Source organism: Eriocheir sinensis, chromosome 34 (genome assembly GCF_024679095.1).
Source record: "Eriocheir sinensis breed Jianghai 21 chromosome 34, ASM2467909v1, whole genome shotgun sequence".
NCBI classification, from domain to species: domain Eukaryota; kingdom Metazoa; phylum Arthropoda; class Malacostraca; order Decapoda; family Varunidae; genus Eriocheir; species Eriocheir sinensis.
Genome location: NC_066542.1, coordinates 10,349,663 through 10,369,664, shown reverse-complemented (window position 1 = coordinate 10,369,664; position 20,002 = coordinate 10,349,663). Strand labels below are relative to the sequence as shown.

General features: G+C 44.0%; 1 protein-coding gene and 1 long non-coding RNA gene across 9 annotated transcripts in view; both read left to right on the top strand.

The window, feature by feature from the left end:
- LOC127007058 (transcription factor E3-like) overlaps positions 1–20,002 on the top strand; it is a 95,468-nt gene that overhangs the window by 29,610 nt on the left and 45,856 nt on the right. The window lies entirely within an intron of this gene.
- LOC127007060 (uncharacterized) lies at positions 17,069–18,401 on the top strand. 4 transcript variants are annotated; one of them, XR_007760052.1, is made up of 3 exons: positions 17,069–17,605; positions 17,653–18,140; positions 18,220–18,401. It is a non-coding gene; the product is annotated as an uncharacterized LOC127007060 (long non-coding RNA). The 4 variants fall into 4 exon arrangements; XR_007760050.1 differs by having other exon boundaries at positions 17,653–18,219; positions 18,299–18,401; XR_007760051.1 differs by having other exon boundaries at positions 17,704–18,401.

Below are 20,002 nucleotides of genomic sequence, written 5' to 3'. Positions count from 1 at the left end.
GTTTGTGTCTTCCTTCTCAACTATCTTTTTTTTCTTCATTTATTTACGATCTTCCTTTTGGTCAGTGAGTGTTGCGGTGTTGAGCTTACGTCTGTGTGTGCTGTGTGTGTTTGTCTGTCTCCCTTTTCATTAACTATCTTTTTTTCCTTTTATATACTACCTTACTTTTGGTCAGTGTGTGTGTGGCGGTGTTTAGCTTACGTCTGTGTGTGCCATGTGTGTTTGTCTGTCTCCCTTTTCATCAACTATCTTTTTTTCTGTATACTATCTTCCTATTGGTCAGTGTGTGTTGCGGTGTTTAGCTTGCGTCTATGTGTACTGTGTTCGTCTTTTTTTTTCTTTTTTCTTTTTTTTTACAACAAAGGAGACAGCTCAAGGGCACACAAAAAAAGGAAACAGTAATAAAAAAAGCCCGCTACTCGCTGCTCCTATAAAAAGAATCAAAAGAGGTGGCCGAAAGAGAGGTCAGTCTGTCTGTCTGACTTCATTTTCATCAACTATCTTTTTTTCCTTTTATATACTATCCTCCTTTTGATCTGTGTGTGTAACGGTGTTTAGGTTGCGTCTATGTGTGTCGTGTTTGTCTGTCTCCCTTCTCATTAACTGTCTTTTTTTTCCTTTTATATACTATCCTCCTTTTGATCTGTGTGTGTAACGGTGTTTAGGTTGCGTCTATGTGTGTCGTGTTTGTCTGTCTCCCTTCTCATTAACTGTCTTTTAATTAACTCGCATCAAAGGAAATCATACACCGTTCATCTTATTGCTACACTTTTCTGGCACACGAGCACTACCATTCATTATCCAGCCCCTTCTTCGTCTCCTCTCCCCCTCCACGCCATCCCCATCTCACCCCCTTCTTCAGTCTCTATCAGTCGTCACATCCCCCACCCACCCACCCCCACCACCCGTCCGGTCCCCAACCCGTCCCTAACCGTCCCCTGCTGCTGGCCGTTCAATGCTCCTCATCCTCACAGTTCAATGTCCCCTGTCTTACTCCCATCCGCTGTTTTGTTATTTTTATTGTTTTTATTTATGCATACATCCTTTCTATCTCTTCTATTCCCCCGTTTTTTTTTTTTTTTTTTTTTTTTTTAACAGCACAGGAGACAGATCAAGGGTTTAAAAAAACTATAATGAAAAAAAAGCTCGCTACTTACTGCCCCTGATAACAGAAGTAAGAAAAAAAACTTCAAATAAAAGAAAACGAGGACGATAAAAAAAAAGATTGGAGAGGAGTGGCCTTCATCTCCTGTTTCTCCTTCCTTTCTAATCTCCTTTCTGTCTTTCCTGTTCTTCTGTTTTGCTCTCATTCCCCTGTTTTTTTGTTCCTTCTTCATTTCTCTTTCTTAACTATTCATTTGTTTTGAGTTCATTTCCTGTTTCTCCTTCCTTTCTAATCTCCTCTCTGTCTTTCCTATTCTTCTGTATTGCTTTCATTCCCGTTTTTTTTTTTTTTCTTTTTCATCTCCCTTTCTTTCATAACTATTCATCTGTTTTGAGTTTATTCCCTGTTTCTTGTTCCTTGCCTACTTTCATTCTTTATTTCTTTTCCTGTGTTTTTCTTTCATCCTCTGTTTTCTTTCTCGTCAACATCTTCCTATCTTCCCTGTTATCTATCATCCTTTCTTCCTCTGTTTCTTCCTTCCTTTCTACCTTTCATATCTACCTGTCTTGCAATGCTCCTTATTTATAGTTTAATGCTCCTTGCCATGACCATATCCCCTCTTTATCCTTCCTTCCTTCCTTCCTTCCTTCCTACCTTCCTTCTTTATCTCCTTTCTATCCTATTCCTCCCCTTTGGTCTCATCCCCTATTTCTCCTTCTTACCTTCTACTATTCTTTTTGCAGTGCTTCTTGATTACAGTTCAATGCTCCTTACCATGAACATTTCCTTTGCCTTTTCTTCCCTACCTCCTTCCTATCGTGCAATGCTCCCTAGCCTCAAGGTTCAATGCCCCTCTGTTATGCCTACGCCCCCAGATCCCATATTCCATCCACCTTCCCAGCATCTTCGCCCTCCCCATCACCCTCCCGCCTCATCCCCATCTCATGTACTGCTCCCCCTACCCCTTCATTCTTATTCACCCCCATCACCTACCCACGTCCTATCTCCATTCGGTCGAGTTCCATAACAACCGGTGTCCTAACCTAGCACCCACAGCATCCGTTCTTACTCTGGTGGCTGTTGGTCTTTTTTTCATCTCGATTTATGCAGCATCTTTTCTTTTTTATCTCCCCCTTCCCTCCTTTGCTTTTCCTTTCCTGCCGTTCCTTTACGTTCTGGTTTCTTTTTTTTAATTCCGTGTCCCTGTAATGTAACCTTCCTATCCTTTCCTTATGTTCTGCCCAGTTCATCCCAGCCTTCTCGCATCTTATAGTTTTCCTCTTCCTTTTTTTTTTACCTTTTCCGTTCCTTATACATTTCCATCTATCTCCAGTTCATCCCAGCATTCTCGCATCTTATAGTTTTCGTCTTCCTTTTTTTTTTTTACCTTTTCCGTTCCTTATACATTTCCTTCATTTTTTTTCTTCATTTCTGTAGCTCATATTCCCCTTTCTAGTATATCCCATCTATCTCCAGTTCATCCCAGCATTCTCGCATCTTATAGTGTTCCTCTTCCTTTTTTTTTTTACCTTTTCCGTTCCTTATACATTTCCTTCATTTTTTTTCTTCATTTCTGTAGCTCATATTCCCCTTTCTAGTATATCCCATCTATCTCCAGTTCATCCCAGCATTCTCGCATCTTATAGTGTTCCTCTTCCTTTTTTTTTTACCTTTTCCGTTCCTTATACATTTCCTTCATTTTTTTTCATTTCTGTAGCTCATATTCCCCTTTCTAGTATATCCCATCTATCTCTCCTTTCTGTTCCACCTTATCTATCTACCATTCTCGCATCATAACTCACCCCATTCAGTGTTTAACCTTCCCCCATTCCTTCCTCATAAATTTCTCTCCTCATCCCTTATCCCAGCAACATAACTTTCCCATCCCGCCACTCATCCTTCTCATGTTTCCCTCTGTCCTACCGCCTTCATCCCTATCCCTTCATCGTCCCCCCCCTCCTCCTCCCTTACACAAATAGGCCAGCATTGTACGCACTATAGGGTGGATTGGTGTGGACGGGGTGGAGGCTGTGGGTGTGGGGGTGACGCCTCGGTTTGATATCTGGAGTGGGCGGGGAGATAAATGACCTCTCTGCAACCTCCTCCTCCTCCTCCTCCTCCATGTTACTTTAACCTCTGCTCGTCTGTTACCCTTATCCTTCTTCTCCTTTGGCATATTTTTCCTCCTCCTCCTCCTCCTCCTCCTCCTCCTCTGATTGCAACCTTCTCAGTCAACTTAAAACTCGGTCTGTCTTCTACGCCTTAAATTACACACACACACACACACACACACACACACACACACACACACACACACACACGTGTCGCCTCGCCGCGCCTGGGTAGCATGACCATCTCGACCGCCACCACCACCACCACCTCCATCTCCACCTCCACCTCCACCACCACCACCACTAACTTATGTATGTATGTATCTCTTCCTCTCCCACTCTTCTTTAGGGAGGTTAGTCATTCCCTTAATACTTAATACGGACACCACCACCACCACCAACGCCACCACCACCACCACCACCACCCCAGTAACAGCAATCCATTCACCCCTACCACCAATACCACCACTACTTTCACTACCATCACGACTACTACACTACTACATAATCACTACCAGTACTACCACCAATACATTCACCCCCCACCACCACCACCACCATCACCACCTCTAGTACTACCCTCTCCAGCAAAAAAAAAAAAAAGTAAATAAATAAATAAATAAATAAAAGAATAAAATAAAGTCCCGTTGTACTTGCCTACCCTCTCGCACATCTTTCATTTTATTTCCGTCTGTCTGTCTGTCTTTCTATCTGTCTATCTATTTATCTATCTATCTATATCTATCCCAAATACATGTCTATTAACCCTCTTAAAAACTACCCAGACTCAGAATTTACCATAAACAACAACAACAACAACAACAACAACAACAACAACAACAGCAACAACAATTAAAGAAAACACTATCCCAATTTCACTAACTCGTAACATTCAAGGTCACACAAGGCCAAAAATAAACAACAACCCCCCAAAAAAATTAACCAACCAACCAAAAAAGGGCAGATTTATTTTCTTAGTATCCTGCTTCATGTTTTCTTGCTTCATCGTCTGTTGGTGTGTGTGTTTGTGTGTGTCCGTGTGTTTATCTGATTCTGTGGCACTTAAAACCCCGTGTGTATCGCTCGCCATTGGAAAGTGAGCGGAATGTTAAGTAATATTAGGTATGGGTGGTGGTGGTGGTGGTGGTGGGGATAGGGGTGGTGGTGGTGGTGGTGGTGGTGTAATCAGCTGTTCAGAGGAAGGAAATATTCAAGGTGTTTCTCTCTCTCTCTCTCTCTCTCTCTCTCTCTCTCTCTCTCTCTCTCTCTCTCTCTCTCTCTCTCTCTCTCTCTCTCTCTCTCTCTCTCTCTCTCTCTATCTATCTATCTATCTGTGCGTGTGTGTTTGTGTTTGTGTGTGTGTGTGTGTGTGTGTGTCAGGCACTATCAACTGTCTCCCTTCTCGTGTTTGTTTTTATTTGTCTGTCTGTCTGTTCGTCTGTCTTGTATATTGTCCTCTGTGTCTGCCTGTGTCCGCCCTCCCCTCCCTTCTCTCTCCCTCGCTCTTTAATTATCTGTCTCTCTTTCTCACACACTAACACACTCCCATGCACACACATACCCCCTCCCCCCCCTCTTCCCTTTCTACCCCTTCCACACACACCCCATAATCCCCATACACACACATATCCTCTCCCCTCTTCTTTCCCCCTCTTCCCTCCCCCTTCCTTCCTCCCACACACACACCTGAGTTGCTAGCGTTCACGTTTACCCTCGAAGGTGATCCTCCTGAGCGGGTTGATCTGTATTCTCGAGGACCACCTCATCCATGGTACACTGCACGTCTGCCTTCCTGCTTGCCTGCCTGTTGCCTTGCCTGCTGGCTTCCCTGTCTGCTCGCAACCCCATGTAGTATGCCCTGCCAGAGAGGAAGTTAGACAGTGGCAGAGAGAAAGACATATATAGACTAAGGGAAAGAGAAAGATGGAGATAGAGAGAGATCGTATACCCAGCCAGAAAAAAAAGATGAAGAGGAACAGACGTAGACATAGAAAGAAAATTAGACAGCGAGAGTGAGAAAAAAGACTGACAGAAAGGCAGACAGATAGAAATTGAAAGACAGAAACAGATAGTATGCCCAGACAGAGAGAAAGATACAGACAAGCAGAAAGACAGGCAGAGATAGTGTACCTTGCCAGAAAGAAAGACAGAAGCAGAAAAAAAGACAGAGAAAGAGAGTGACAGGCAGATATATAGTGTACCCTGCCAGAAAGAGAGACAGAAGCAGGAAAAAAGACAGAGAAAGAGAGTGACAGGCAGATATCGTGTACCCTGCCAGAGCGGAAGACAAGAAACAGAGGCGGAAAGACAGACACAAGACAGAAAGAAAGAGAAAGACCGACAGAGGCAGAGTTAGTCAGCCAAAAGTGTTAGGTAGGCAATGAAGAGAGACGGATCTGATAGGAGAGAACACGGAAAGCAAGGTCTCAGTTGCATGCCAAGGAGGAGGAAGAGAATAAGTAGGATGAGGAGGAGGAGGCAGTGGAAAGTTAGGTTAGGTTAGTAGGCAGTGAGGGAAGAGATAAGAGGAAACACGAAAAGGGAACTCAAAATTGCACACCAAGTAGAAGGATGAAGAGCAGGAGGCAGTTATATCTTAGGTTAGGTTTGGTTAGGTTTGATAAGGTTAGGTTAGGTTGGGTTTGGCTAGGTTAGGTTAGATTAGGTAAGGTTGGGTTTGATAAGGTTAGGTTAGGTTAGGCTGGGTTTGATAAGGCTAGGTTAGGTTAGGTTGGGTTTGGTTAGGTTAGGTTGGGTTTGGCTAGGTTAGGTTAGATTAGGTTAGACTGGGTTTGATAAGGTTAGGTTAGGTTCGGCGGGGTTTGATAAGGCTAGGTTAGGTTAGATTAGGTTAGGTCAGGTTTGGTTTGGTTTGGCTAGGTTAGGTTGGGTTTGGCTAGGTTAGGTTAGGTTAGATTAGATTAGGTTAGGTTAGGAGGCAGTGAGAGATATGATGATGAGGATGAGGAGGAAAAAACGATAGTGAGGTTAGGTTACGTTAGGCAAGGAAGCAGTGAGGGATATGAAGAGGAGGTTAGATTAGGTTAGGAGCAGGTTAGCAGTGAGGGGAGAGGCTTAGATGGCATGATGGCGAGTGTGCGTGCGTGTGTGTATTGCTGATGTGCACGTGGGAATGAGAGAGAGAGAGAGGGGGGGGGGGTGACGTTGTAGGGAGGGCTGAATGGTAGTGGTGATGGTGATGTGATGGTGGTGTTGGTAGTGGTGATGGACGTGGTGGGGTGGTGGTGGTGGTGATGGTGATAGTGATGGTGATGGTTGTGGTGGTGGTGGTGGTGTTGGTAGTGGTGGTAGTGGTGGGAGTAGTGGTGGTGGTGGTGGTGGTGATGGTTGTGGTGGTGGTGGTGTTGGTGGTAGTGGTAGTGGTGGTGATGGTTGTGGTGGTGGTGGTGGTGTTGGTAGTGGTGGTAGTGGTGGGAGTAGTGGTGGTGGTGGTGGTGGTGATGGTTGTGGTGGTGGTGGTGTTGGTAGTGGTGGTAGTGGTGGTGGTGGTGATGGTTGTGGTGGTGGTGTTGAGAGGTGTGGAGAGGAGTCTTGATTAAAATCGTTGAGGTGACTTCTTCTTCGTGTCTTCCTTCCTTCCTTCCTTCTTTCCTTCCTCGGATTGGTTATAATTTTTTCTTATATTTGATACTTTCTCTAATTTTATCAACTTTTACTCTTGCTTTATTTTGTTTTCATTATTTCATCTTTCTCTTCGTATTTGCTATATTTATTTTGTTTCTTGCTTTTTTTCCTCACTCTTTGTTTATCCTTCTTAATCTCTCCTACTTTCTTTCTTTTCTTTCAACTTTTTTCTTAGCTCTATTTTGTTTTCTTTATTTATTCTTTCTCCGTTTTTGTCTTTCTTTTTTATTTTTTTTATTTTTTGTTTTTTCCTTCCTTCCGTTCTTTCACTTTTTCTTTCTTTCCTCTTCATTCTCTATTTCTTTATCCTCATTTTTGCTTTCTTATGTTTCGTTTTTTGCTTTTTGTTCCTTCCTGTCGTTTTTTTTTTTTTCATTCTTTCTCTTTTTCCTTCTTGCATTCTTTCTTAATATATATCTTCTTTTTTTCCTATTTCGTCATTTCCTCTCTTACTTGTTCCACACACACACAAAAAAAAGTCGCACCCATATCATCACTTTTTATTATTATTCTTTATCTCCTCGCTACGCACATCATTTCATCTCTATATTCAAACCACAACACCTCACGTCTTTAATCATGTCACAGTATATATTTCTTCACCTACCCATTTACTTCTTGGATTCCTTATTTATTTGTTTGGTGTGTATTTGAAGATAGTTATGACCCCACTCCTCTGTTCCTCCCTTTCGATAAGCCTTTGTATTCTGTTGAGTTCTTTCTCCGTCTCTCTCTCTTATCGCTTGCACTTTCGTTTTCTCTGTCTCGGCGTCTCAGGTGTTTGGGGGATGGTCAACAGGTGGCTTATCGTCTCCGCATTCCTCCCTCTCAACCTGCTTCGCCTCATAATAATAATAATAATAATAATAATAATAATAATAATAAGAATAAGAAGAAGAAGAAGAAGAAGAAGAAGAAGAACTGAACACATTAAAACGAAACTGCCTTTACCATTAATATTGAAAGAAGGAAAGGTTTGCAAGGCGAGTGTTCTAATATGGAGTTTTGAGCCTGTCTTGAATATAGTAAGAGAGAGAGAGAGAGAGAGAGAGAGAGAGTTACCCAGTTCGATGAAGACGATAAAAATAACGTTCCTCTTACTGTTATCATTTTCCGTAAGTCTTCCTCCCCCCCTCCCCCCCAAGCCCCCTAATCGTGTGTTCTGCTTACGACAGGAAGTAGGCTGATGACACTGATAAGAATGATGATAAAGATGATAATAATAATGATAATCAGTATCAACAACAAGTGAGAGTCGATAGTCGTATTATTATTATTATTATTATTATTATTATTATTATTATTATTGTTGTTGTTGTTGTTCTTCTTCTTCTACTTCTTCTATTTCTTCTTATTAGTATTATCAGTAGTAGTAGTAATAGTAGTAGTAGTAGTAGTAGTAGTAGTAGTAGTAGTAGTAGTAGTAGTAGCAGCCCGTATTCTCAGACACTTTCGGCTCTCAACAACAACAACAAAAAAAAAGACGTAAAAAAATTGTATCAGATGTTTTCGTATTTTTCTTAATTGTCTCCTCTTTAAATGCCAAAACGTTTATCAGTTATTTTCCGGTAATTACTAAGGTGATGGGCGGAGGCAGCTGCTGGTTACGTGCACAATGAAACAAATGTGTGATGACGTAACCTTTAAAAAGTGAACTTAAAATCCTGAGTCTATGGAGAAACGCGGCGAGTTTTGTATTGTATTTTTTATCTCCGCCGCTCAAACCTGTTCGGTGTTGCCAACCACGCGGAGGGAGGAACCTTGGCCTTTGGTTGTTTCCCTCACTTTCATGCGGCTGCGGAACCTTGCGTCACACCCACCAGGAGCGAGGCGAGGCTGCTGTAGGCGGTATTCTTAACCCAGTAGGTGCGGGGATCATGTATCGTAAAGGCCCCTCTGAGCGAATAAATGAGAAAATCACTCACGCAAATCATTTCATAATATATAGTACCAAACGCATTTGTGATCGGTTTACGCATCATCTATTTGCGGGGTTTATATCATGGTAAAAATCTGGCCCATCGCTGGTACACGGTAAAGAAACAAATTTGGCCTGTCGCTGCTACCGGGTTAAACGCTTCCATCTCACACATCAACGATTCATAAAGGCCAAAAAAGAGGTCAAACGCGTCCCCATGAGTATTTCCTTGCGTTCACGGTACAGAAACTATGTTGAACTACCACTAGGGTCATAAAAGTACCCCTGGAAGTGCCCACATATCCCACGAAAGTCTTGTTAAGTGTGTGTGCTTGGGAGCCGAAAGATTCAAGAATATGACCCTATGGACCTTCTTTGGCCACTGGAATAGAGGTGTACTGAATTATAATCTACGTAAAACAGTGGTAGTGATGGTGACGCAGATCTTAGTTACCATCCAATCAAGAAACTAGGCTATGATTTGAGAAGACGAGGCTATTAAGTAGAGTTTTCTTTTACATTATTCATACTCCATGGGTCATTTGAGATTACGAGGCTATTAGTAGAGTTTTTTTATTACATTATTCATACTTCATGGGCATAGGGTCATAGAGGTGTACAGAATAAGCTAAAACACAAATAAGGAAAACAGGAGGCTGAGTTATCTACCATTTATAAGGACTGGGCTAATGTGTAACTGGATAATCGCGGAGCAGGAGTGTAACCTCACCTATACAGTAGACTGATATTTTCAAATGTTAGCCTAATCACTTTAAATGGTAGGTAATTCAATCATATTTTACTAGCTTGTGCCTATGATCGTTTGCCCATGGAATGTAAAAATCAGCAAAGTCAACTACATAATATATTAACCTCACCTAAGCAGTAGCCTAGTATTCTCAAATGGTAGCCTAGTCACTTTCAATGGTAGAAGACTGTTGGTATTATGTAACATCCTCGCTTCCCACGTCACCTATTTTTAAAGGTCAAAGAGGGGGTCAGTCGGGTTCTAATGAGTGTTTATTCAGGTTCACGGTACAGAAGAAGACTCACACTACCACCAGGGTCATAAAACTACCCCAGGAAATGCCCACAACTCCTACGAAAGCCTTGTCAAATATGTGTTATTGGGTGGCGATATGTCTTGTTATGCGATCCTAGGCTAACCTTCTGTTCTACCAGTGTCTATGCGTTTTGGTTTACTGTGTACAATTTTATATTCCTATCCCCCGGTAAAGTAACAACAGAGAACTCCAACTAATATAACCTTCCTTAAAGGCCACGGTAGGACGATGACACGGCGTAAAAGTAGTATCTGCGTTTGTTTTTTTCGTCTAGCCAAACTGTTACCGCCAGACGTGCACACCGGCCACCGCACGTCGACAGCCCAGAAGGAATCCAGTACTATGCTGCACCTGATCCTCCCCTAAATTGACCACTCCCCCTCTGATCCTCCCCTAAATTGACCACTCCCCCTCTGAACCTCCCTTCCCCCCTCTCCCCGCCCTGCCACTTCGCACGTCCCATAGCTGCACCAGACGAGATATATTACCTTGATATGAAGTTTAGTTTTTCTGCGCGTTCACGGCAGGGCGGGATGGGGGTGAGGGAGAGGGAGGAAGAGAGGGTGGAGGGGCATGGTGGGAGGGGGAGAGGGAGAGAGGGTGGAGGGGGAGTGGAGGAGAGGGAGTTAGGAGTTGAGGGATCTACCGAGGAAAGAAAAGTATAAACGGAAATAAATAAGAAAGTAGAAAAGAAACTAAAGAAAAAGCCAATTTGCGAGAGAGAGAGAGAGAGAGAGAGAGAGAGAGAGAGAGAGAGAGAGAGAGAGAGAGAGAGATTCCGCGAAAGAAACAAGAAAGTAGAAATAAAACTAAAGAAAAAGCCAATTTGCGAGCGAGAGAGAGAGAGAGATTCCGCGAAAGGTAGAAAGTACATACAGGTAAAATCCACGGACAAGCTTATACGTACCTTCCACGGATTCAAGGACCAGTGAGACGGAGATGAACACCGAGGCAACGCGCAGCTATAGCATCTACCCTTAACTTCACCTTTTACTTAATGAATCTGCGTAACTTCCGCTCCCCCCCCCTCCCCCCCTTCATGGTTCTCGCTATACCTGAAAGTTTCTCTCCACAGTACTTCGCATAGTGGAAGAAAACGCGATGGGATGAGCTCGTGACATGAAAAGTTCAATGTGCGTGGGGGTGGGGATCGTGCTGGTTTCCCCCCCCCAACCTTACCAAATTATCGTACTCACCACACTGTAAATTATCGTACTTACCACACTATAAATTATCGTACTTGCCACACTTTATAAATTGTCGTACTTACCACACTATTAATAATCGTACTCACCACACTGTAAATTATCGTACTTACCACACTATAAATTATCGTACTTACCACACTATAAATTATCGTACTTACCACTAAATTATCGTACTTACCCTATTAAATTATCGTACTTACCACACTATAAATTATCGTACTTACCACACTAGAAATTATCGTACTTACCACATTCTATTTCCCGGTTTCTGACGCATGACTATTGCAAAAGACACCAATAATTAGCAGTTTTAACAATGGCTTTAATGGAATATCGCAGTAGGTAGCGGACTTTTTTTTCATTATTGTTTTCTCTTTTTTTTACGCCCTTGCACTGTGTCCTCTGTTGTAAAAAAAAAAAAAAAAAAAATTGTGGGTACGACAGTTTTGGATCTGAAGATGATAAATGTAATGTTAAGTACGATAATGAGAGCGCTTAAGAGCATATAGTAATTAGCGCGTCGTTTGTGAAATCCGATTTTTTTGTTAACGCCCTTCAAAATGTCCCTAACGCTTTGTGAATCCCGGCCCTTGTAACACTCTCTCTCTCTCTCTCTCTCTCTCTCTCTCTCTCTCTCTCTCTCTCTCTCTCTCTCTCTCTCTCTCGCAAATTGGCTTTTTCTTTTGTTTATTTTCCACTTTCTGATTTTCTTCCGATTATACTTTTCTTTCCTCGATAGATCCCTCAATTCCTCCTCCCTCCCCCCTCTCCCCCACTCCTCGATAGATCCCTCAACTCCTAACCCCCCCCCCCCCCGCTTTCCCACTCCCTTCTTCCCGTCCAGATCTGCAACACGTAGCGCGGTGTGGTAATGATCAAGGCGATGATGAGATGTAGCACTCCTGAGTCCTGCCACTTGACGCCCCTCCCCCCCTCTGCCCCGCCCCCCGCTGTGTTGTGAGGCTCAGACAGCACTTACACCCTCACGAAGACCTCATAGATGTTCCCCCTCCTTCCCCCACCCCCCCACCCCTACACACACACACACACACACACACACACACACACACACAGGCAGCGGCAAGAAGGTCTCCGTGACCTTTTTACGAAATCTGCCATAACTCTCTCTCTCTCTCTCTCTCTCTCTCTCTCTCTCTCTCTCTCTCTCTCTCTCTCTCTCTCTCTCTCTCTCATCTTGGGCGGAGCAGCTGGAGTCGTGGGTGAAGCAATACTCTCGCCTGTGTAATACCAGCGAGACCAAAAAACGGACCTCATAATTATGGTTAATCACATGGCCTATTGGGTTACTTCATCCTCCCCCCCGGCGTGTGGAGCGGGGCAAGTTATTGGGGGCGGTGCGCTTGCTGCTGAGGCTGGGACAAGCTGACGTGGCCCTTCCCTCAGCAGCGGCGGCCTGGGTCTGGGTACTGCCGCAGAGGGCTCGAGGGAGGGGGGGGTAAGGGGGCGTGGTGGTGTCCTGGGAAAGCACTATCGTAACAGATGCGTGTGGGAGGCGGTGCGGCGGTGTGCTAGTGTTGTGTCTCCCCTACCCCCACACCCGCATCCCCACACCTGTGAAATAATGATCCTGCCTCCCCGTGTGGTTGTGAACTGTACGCATTATTTGCTGTGTGGCGGCGCGGCAAGGGCGAGGGGTGTGCTGGGGGGCAGAAAAGAGAGAGTCTCCCCGGGAGGTGTATCGGGCAGCACTTGACAGTCTCTTGCCTCCTCAAACCTGCTTATTCATGGAGGTGCCGGACGTGCAGGGACGTTATCCGCGGCCCAGCGCCGGGAGCGGCCGCCTAATGTATTCCGTCCAGATTCAGCTCACTACTCTCCTTACATCTTGCTTTCTTTCTTTATTATCACAGTAAACACGCGGAACCGCAACGTTTTTAGTGTTTTTTTTTCTCCCAATATGGAGCAGCGGCAAGGGTTCCCGTGTTGTATAGCTGGCCAGGGGCGGAGCGACGTGACGCTGTTGCAGCCACCAGCCAGCGAGACGAGGCTCACCGACCTATAGACTCGTGTGAATGGTGAACGGCACAATTTTTTCCCCCATCCGAGGTGCTATAAATTTGTTTCCATCTGTTTCGTGCAGTTAAGGAAGGCTGTAAAGTTGCCGATTGATGGTTAATGGTCGCCTTTTCCACGATACGTAACGGTTGTCACCAAATGTTATGCGTTTCACAAAATAATTACGTAGTTTTCTTTGATGCTTCTCATTCTGTGACTCCATTCTTCGTGATCTTTTGCCCGTGCGTCAGGCCGGGCTTCCCATGACATATCTTGCAGTGACATTCTGCGGAGGAAGAATACGTCATCCTGTTTTTCCGTATTGCTTCACCAAAGTTAATGATTTGGAGTGAAATTGACGGTATTTTTTTCTTAATAACAATAAACTGTCTGGATCATTCTGGTTCTGGAAGTCTATCTCATCTCGCGGACTACACTGCGAGGGGAAAAATGAGGTGTGTGTGGGGGGGGGGGGGTAATGGGGGGAGGCAAGGAGGTAGATTGTGGCCTCGTCGTGCGGTGACCAACTGTGTCCCTCCTGCTGGTCGCTGAAGGGTGGAAGCACTCGCGTTTTCTGTTCTCCTGCAGACTTTGGTATTTGTCCTGTCGGCAGTGAAGGGTATTTCGACCATGTCTGAACTGAGAGAAATTTTAAGGGAGATAAAATTAGTGGTAGTAAATAAACAACATATGGTGAAAGTTTACAGAAGCTTTCGCGGAGGTCTTTGTAATACCGAACCTGTACATTTGGACGGCACACTCCGCTGGGTCATTACAAAAAACGCGGCACCTTGTGAATGTCCTCGAGGCAGACGATTTACTTATTTGGCGGCTATTGTAATTTTTTGTTGTTATTTTTACGATAATGCCTCTTCGTCTTTCCTTCGTTTTCTTCTTCTTTTTCTTCGTTTTCTTCTTCTTTTTCTTCGTTTTCTTCTTTTTCGTTTTCTTCTTTTTCTTCGTTTTCTTCTTTTTCGTTTTCTTCTTCTTCGACTTCTTATTTGTCGTCTTCTTTTTCTTCTTCCTATTTTATTGTTATTTACTATTTTCTATTATGAATGTTGCTGTTGCTATTTTCGTTATTCTTTTTTTCGCTTGTCTTCATCGCTGCAGTCATAGCACACAAACTAACCCATGTCCCTACTCACTACCATTTACTATTTTCCATTACGAGTGTAGCTTTAGGTATTTTTATTATTATTATTCCTTTTTTTTCCCCTTATCTTCGTCGTTGTAGCCATTAGACACACACTAACCTACGTCCCTACACTAATGATTTCTATTTTTCTTTATTTTTCTATTAACTTTTTCTATTACGAGTGTAGCTTTAGGTAGTTTCATTCCTGTAATTCTCTTTTCACTTGCCTTCGTCGCTGCAGCTATACACAAACTAACCCACATCCCTTCACACTATGATTATTATTTTCTTTACTTTCCTATTCACTTTTTTTTTATTACGAGGGTAGTTTTAGGTAGTTTCATTCTTGTTCCTCTCTTTTCACTTGCTTTCGTCGCTGCAGCCATCACACACACGTCCGCACACAACTATAAGTGGAGTGGCGGCGGGGTGGTTGGCGGGGCGGGGTGCAGGGGAGGCCGGCGGAGGCACACACCCGAATTGTCTGTCCACGCGGCGGCGGTAAAGGGCTGGCATTTACCTTCACAGCCCCGCCGCGTCCACCATTCATTGTCTACCCGTTAAGTCACTATTTGCTGAGGCCTGTCTGCGCGGGGTGGGGTTGAGGGGGCGCTGTGGGTGTGTAAGTGTTGTTCCTCCCCCCAACCCCCCACCTGTATGCCCACACCTGTTTGAGAAGACCATAGATAGATGGGGATGATGGGAAGGGGTGGCGGGGTGTCCTGGGAAATAACTTGTAACAGGTGTGGGGGGTCGGTGGGGCGGTGTGCTAGTGCTGTCTCCTCACCCCCCACACCCGCATCCCCACACCTGTAAAAGAATACCAGAGAGAGAGGGAGAGGGGGGGAAGGGGGTGTGGTGGTGTCCTGGGAAAGCAATCGTAACAGGTGAAAGCAGGTACAGGTGCGTGCTGGAAGGAAGCCGTGGAGTCGGGTCGAGAAGGGGGGGGGGGGTGAAAGGAGGGAGGGGGGAGTAAATAGGCAGCAACTCTCCTTCACTTGATCAAAACTCCATAAATGTACGTATGTGTGTATATGTGTGTGTGTGCGTGTGTGTGTGTGTGTGTGTGTGTGTGTGTGTGTGTGTGTGTGTGTGTGTGTGTTGTCTCAAATGTATCGTGAACTAATACATGACCCGGGGATAAAAATATAACATCATACACTTTTTTTTTTTTTTTACAGTAAAGGAAACAGCTCAAGGACAAAAGAGAATAAATAAGAAAACAATAATGAAAAAAAAGCCCGCAAATCACTGCTCCTATAAAAAAAACGAGTTGAAAGGAGTATCCAAAAGAGAGGTCAATTTCGGGATATACAGATACAGATACATTCTTCTTCTTCTCGAGATTCTACAAAACTTCCTTGATTATTATGTTCGTGAGAATTTACATATTATTTTTAGCAGCGATTAGTGGGCTTTTTTCTACTTGTTGTTGTTGTTGCCCTCGAGCTGCTTCCTTTCCTAAAAATATAAAAAAAAGACCAATAATGCGTCGGTCGGGCGAGGAAAGTACCAATTTTTCAGTCCGGCAGCGAATAACTCTCACCCCGAAGGAACACAGACTCCATAAGGTCGCGCCGTGCTGCATCCCTCCCGGGCGTCTTTGGCAGGCTGGTGGTGCGCCGCGTGTGCCTCCCCGGAATACCATTGTGGCCGCGGGTCGTCGGCGTCAAGGGAAAGCTTCGTGGGGAGAGGAAAGGCATAGCAGCGGGCCTCGTCTCCTTGACACACACGGTCACCCCGCCATCGCCATGCACGGGACAGCACGGCACCCACACGAAGACAAATTATTAAGCGTTTTTGTGCTACGTACCATCGCTTTCTGTGTGTGTGTGTGGGGGGGGAGGGTACAGACAGACAGATAGAGAGACAGACAGAGATATACACGCATAGACAGACAGACAGATAGGTAGATAGACAGATAGAGAAATTGAGACAAGTATAGACAGACAGATACAGATATGGATAGAGCCAGGTATAGACAGACAGACAGATAAATAGATAGAGAGAGAGATAGAGAGACATATAGACAGACAGACAGATAGATAGACAGAGATATACACGCATAGACAGACAGACAGATATGTGGATAGACAGATAGAGAGATTGAGACAAGTATAGACAGACATAGACAGATAAATAGATACATAGAGAGAGAGAAAGAGAGACATATAGACAGACAGACAGAACTCTCATGTAACGGGGGACTATTTCAGAGAAAGAGAGAGAGAGAGAGAGAGAGAGAGAGAGAGAGAGAGAGAGAGAGAGAGAGAACTCTCATGCAACGGAGGAAACTATATCGTAACAAGTCTTATAGGATACACGTAGATAACCCAATTAGTCTCGTATTTGTAGACATTTTCGGCTCACACAACAAACATTCGTGGTGATTAGTCGGGTTCTTATGCGATAGATAGATAGATAGATAGATAGATAAATAGATAAAGATAAGTCGTAATACACATAGCAGTAAAAAGAAACGTAATTATAATGCAACTTAAAGCAATCACCATTAGGAGACAAAAAACAGTAATTATGTAAAAGGAATTAGTATTAGAGAGAGAGAGAGAGAGAGAGAGAGAGAGAGAGAGAAATACTTATGGGTGATTTAGGGAGTAGCCACGAAGGAGGTGACTCATTCTCCCTTAATTTTCGTGATGAGGGTGAGAAAAGGGAGGAAAAGAGGGGAAGGAGGGAGGAAGTGAATGGACGCTGCGGGTGGAGGGAGAGGGGAAGAGGAGGGGAATGAGAAGGGGAATGGTGGTGGTGGTGGTGGAGGGGAGTGGGGTGGTGAGAGTATGGGGAGAGAGAGAGAGAGAGAGAGAGAGAGAGAGAGAGAGAGAGAGAGAGAGAGAGAGGGTTAATTACATAGAACAACTTATTTCATCTCAAGGTCAGCTGGTCACGGTCTTTCCTAGTATACAAGCAAGAAGAGGAGGAGGGATAGTTTAGCAGTAGTGGTGTCAGTAGATTCATAATTAGTGGATAGCTTTGTGATGAGTGCCAATTACGAGTTATAGTCGGGAAAGGTTAATTACTAAGGATAGGTTAGGTAAGACAAGGATAGGTTAAGTTAGTTCAGGTTAGGAAGGCTAGGGGATCTTAGGTGAGATTTGGATAAGTTAGGATTGGTGAGGTGAGACTGGATTAGGTCAGGCTAGATTTGGTGAGGTTAGGATAGGTGAGGTAACGTGAGGTGAGGCTAGATTAGGTCAGACGAGGTTTTGGGTAGGTTAGGATAGGTGAGGTGAGGCTAGATTAGGTCAGACGAGGTTTTGGGTAGGTTAGGATAAATGAGGTGAGGCTAGATTAGGTCAGACGAGGTTTTGGGTAGGTTAGGATAAATGAGGTGAGGCTAGATTAGGTCAGACGAGGTTTTGGGTAGGTTAGGATAGGTGAGGTGAGGGCTAGTAGATTAGTCAGATTGGGTAGGTTAGGATAGGTGAGGTGAGGCTAGATTAGGTCAGACGAGGTTTTGGGTAGGTTAGGACAAATGAGGTGAGGCTAGATTAGGTCAGACGAGATTAGATGAGGTTAGGTTATCTTAGGTTTGGTGGCATGTTTACATTTGGTCCTCTGCTTGTGTGGTAAGCTGAGTGGCCTTTTCCGAACTCCTTATTTTCTCGTGTTTATATTTTTGCGCTCAGAGACACGCATTTCAGCAGTTTTCGTGTTTTTCGTCTGCACTGCGATACCACATAAGGGATATTTTTGCGCAGACACGTATTCCAGCATTTTTTTCCCCCTCATTGCGACACCACGTTAGGGATATTTTGTGGCCTCCGTTGGTGACTTCGTGATGAATATTAATGATGCATGAGTGTTCTTCGCGCGCCTAACACACTGACTGCCCTAGGAAACTCATGAGATAAAGAAAAATGGTAATAAGTGAAAGAAGAAGGGGAGTGGGTGGACATGAGAGAAGAAGGAAGTAGGTGTAAGTAAAAGGAGAAAGAAAGAAGTTATTGATAAGAAAAGGAAGAAAGTAAGATAAGTAAGAGAAGAAGGAAGTAGGTGTAAGTAAAAGGAGAAAGAAAGAAGCTATTGATAAGAAAAGGAAGAAAGTAAGATAAGTAAGAGCAGAAGGAAGTAGCTGTAAATAAAAAAAGAAAGAAGCTATTTATAAGAAAAGGAAGAAAGTGAGATAAGTAAGATAAGTAAGAAAGTAGCTGTAAGGAAAAGGAGAAAGAAAGAAGTTATAAATAAGAAAAGGAAGAAAGTGACATAAGTAAGAAAGTAGCTGTAAGGAAAAGAAGGAACACTACCTAAAAGCAAAAGAAACGCAGGTAACGCACAGGTGAGGGAGCGCGTACGACCACCGCTGCCTCACCTTTGACACTTGGAAGGGGATACTTAAGTCCTCTAATCTTCATCTCAGCAGGTTACTTTCTCATGACGTATCCAGTTGTATTGAAAGAGTATGAAGAAGTTGTGTTGAGAGGCAGTGGCAGGCTTGAGTAACATCCGTATTGTTATCATTGTTAGTGGTAGTTGTGTATTGTTTTAGAGTTAAGGTGGGAAGTCATGGACAAAATAAATGAAAAATAAAAAAATAGTCCCCTGCGTCGTTTTTTTTTTTTTTTTATGTGTATGTACTTTATAGTTTTCATGCAGTCTCCTTGTCCAGCTGTTGTTATAAGGTGTAATTTCTTTAGTACGTGGGTTGTTATGGATAATCTTTACTCTAGAAGGAAATCAAATAGAGTATCATATATCCCCTCCACCTCGCATACTGATAGACAGATAGTATAAGACAGACACAGACAGACATATGGACAGATACGAGACAAATTGATGATAAAAAAATATATATAAAGAAGAGAAAGAACCATCTAATCTTCCTCAGGTGACGCAAAAAAAAAAAAAAAAAAAAAAAAAAAACCGGCTCTCGAGTTCATATTAAAAGGTCATATTTTTCAACATCTCCGCGGCCAAGCACACACACACACATTTGACAAGGCTTTCATAGGGGTAGTGGGCATTTCCAGGGGTAGCCTTATGACCCTGATGTAAGCTTGACCCTTCCTCTGCACCATGAACCCACATAAACAATCTTGAGAAACATATCGATCCCCTTTTCGGCCTTTGGAAGTAGTTGATGCAAGAGACGGAAGGGTCTGGACATACCGACCTTTGCTAGTCTTGGCGCTGTGCAGGGCGGACACACGACCCGCAAAAGAAAGTGTGCGAAGATTACATCCTGCTGAAGGGTGGAGCGTGTCTGGTGGGGAGGAGGGAGGGGGGATGGGGTTGAGAAGGAGGAGGAGGGATAGGATAGGTGGTGTGAAGGAATTGATGGAGAGGTGAGGAGTTGGGACAGGAGGAGGAGGAGGAGGGAGAGGATAGGTGGTGTGAGGGAATTGATGGAGAGGTGAGGAGTTGGGACAGGAGGAAGAGGACGAGGAGGAGGAGGGGGGTGAGTCTTGTGTGCCAAAATTTATATGTATAGGTTTTGTGTTTCTTTTTGTTTGTTTGTTTGGCGGTTTGTTTGTCTGTCAGTCTGTCTATCTATCCGTCTGTCTATTCGTCTGTACCATATTCTAACACACACAAAAAAATCACTTCCTAGTTCAAATTATATATAAAAAAACATGATAACGTCTGTGCAGAGAGAGAGAGAGAGAGAGAGAGAGAGAGAGAGAGAGAGAGAGAGAGAGAGAGAGAGAGTACTGCGATTACCCGATTTACTCCTTGCATGGGTAGTTTAACAGCCCGCCGGCGAGCCTTCGTGTGCCGCCCTCATAAAAGGTCCTTTCACTGGGCAGAGACGCGATGCAGGGCAGGGAGAAGGGAGGGG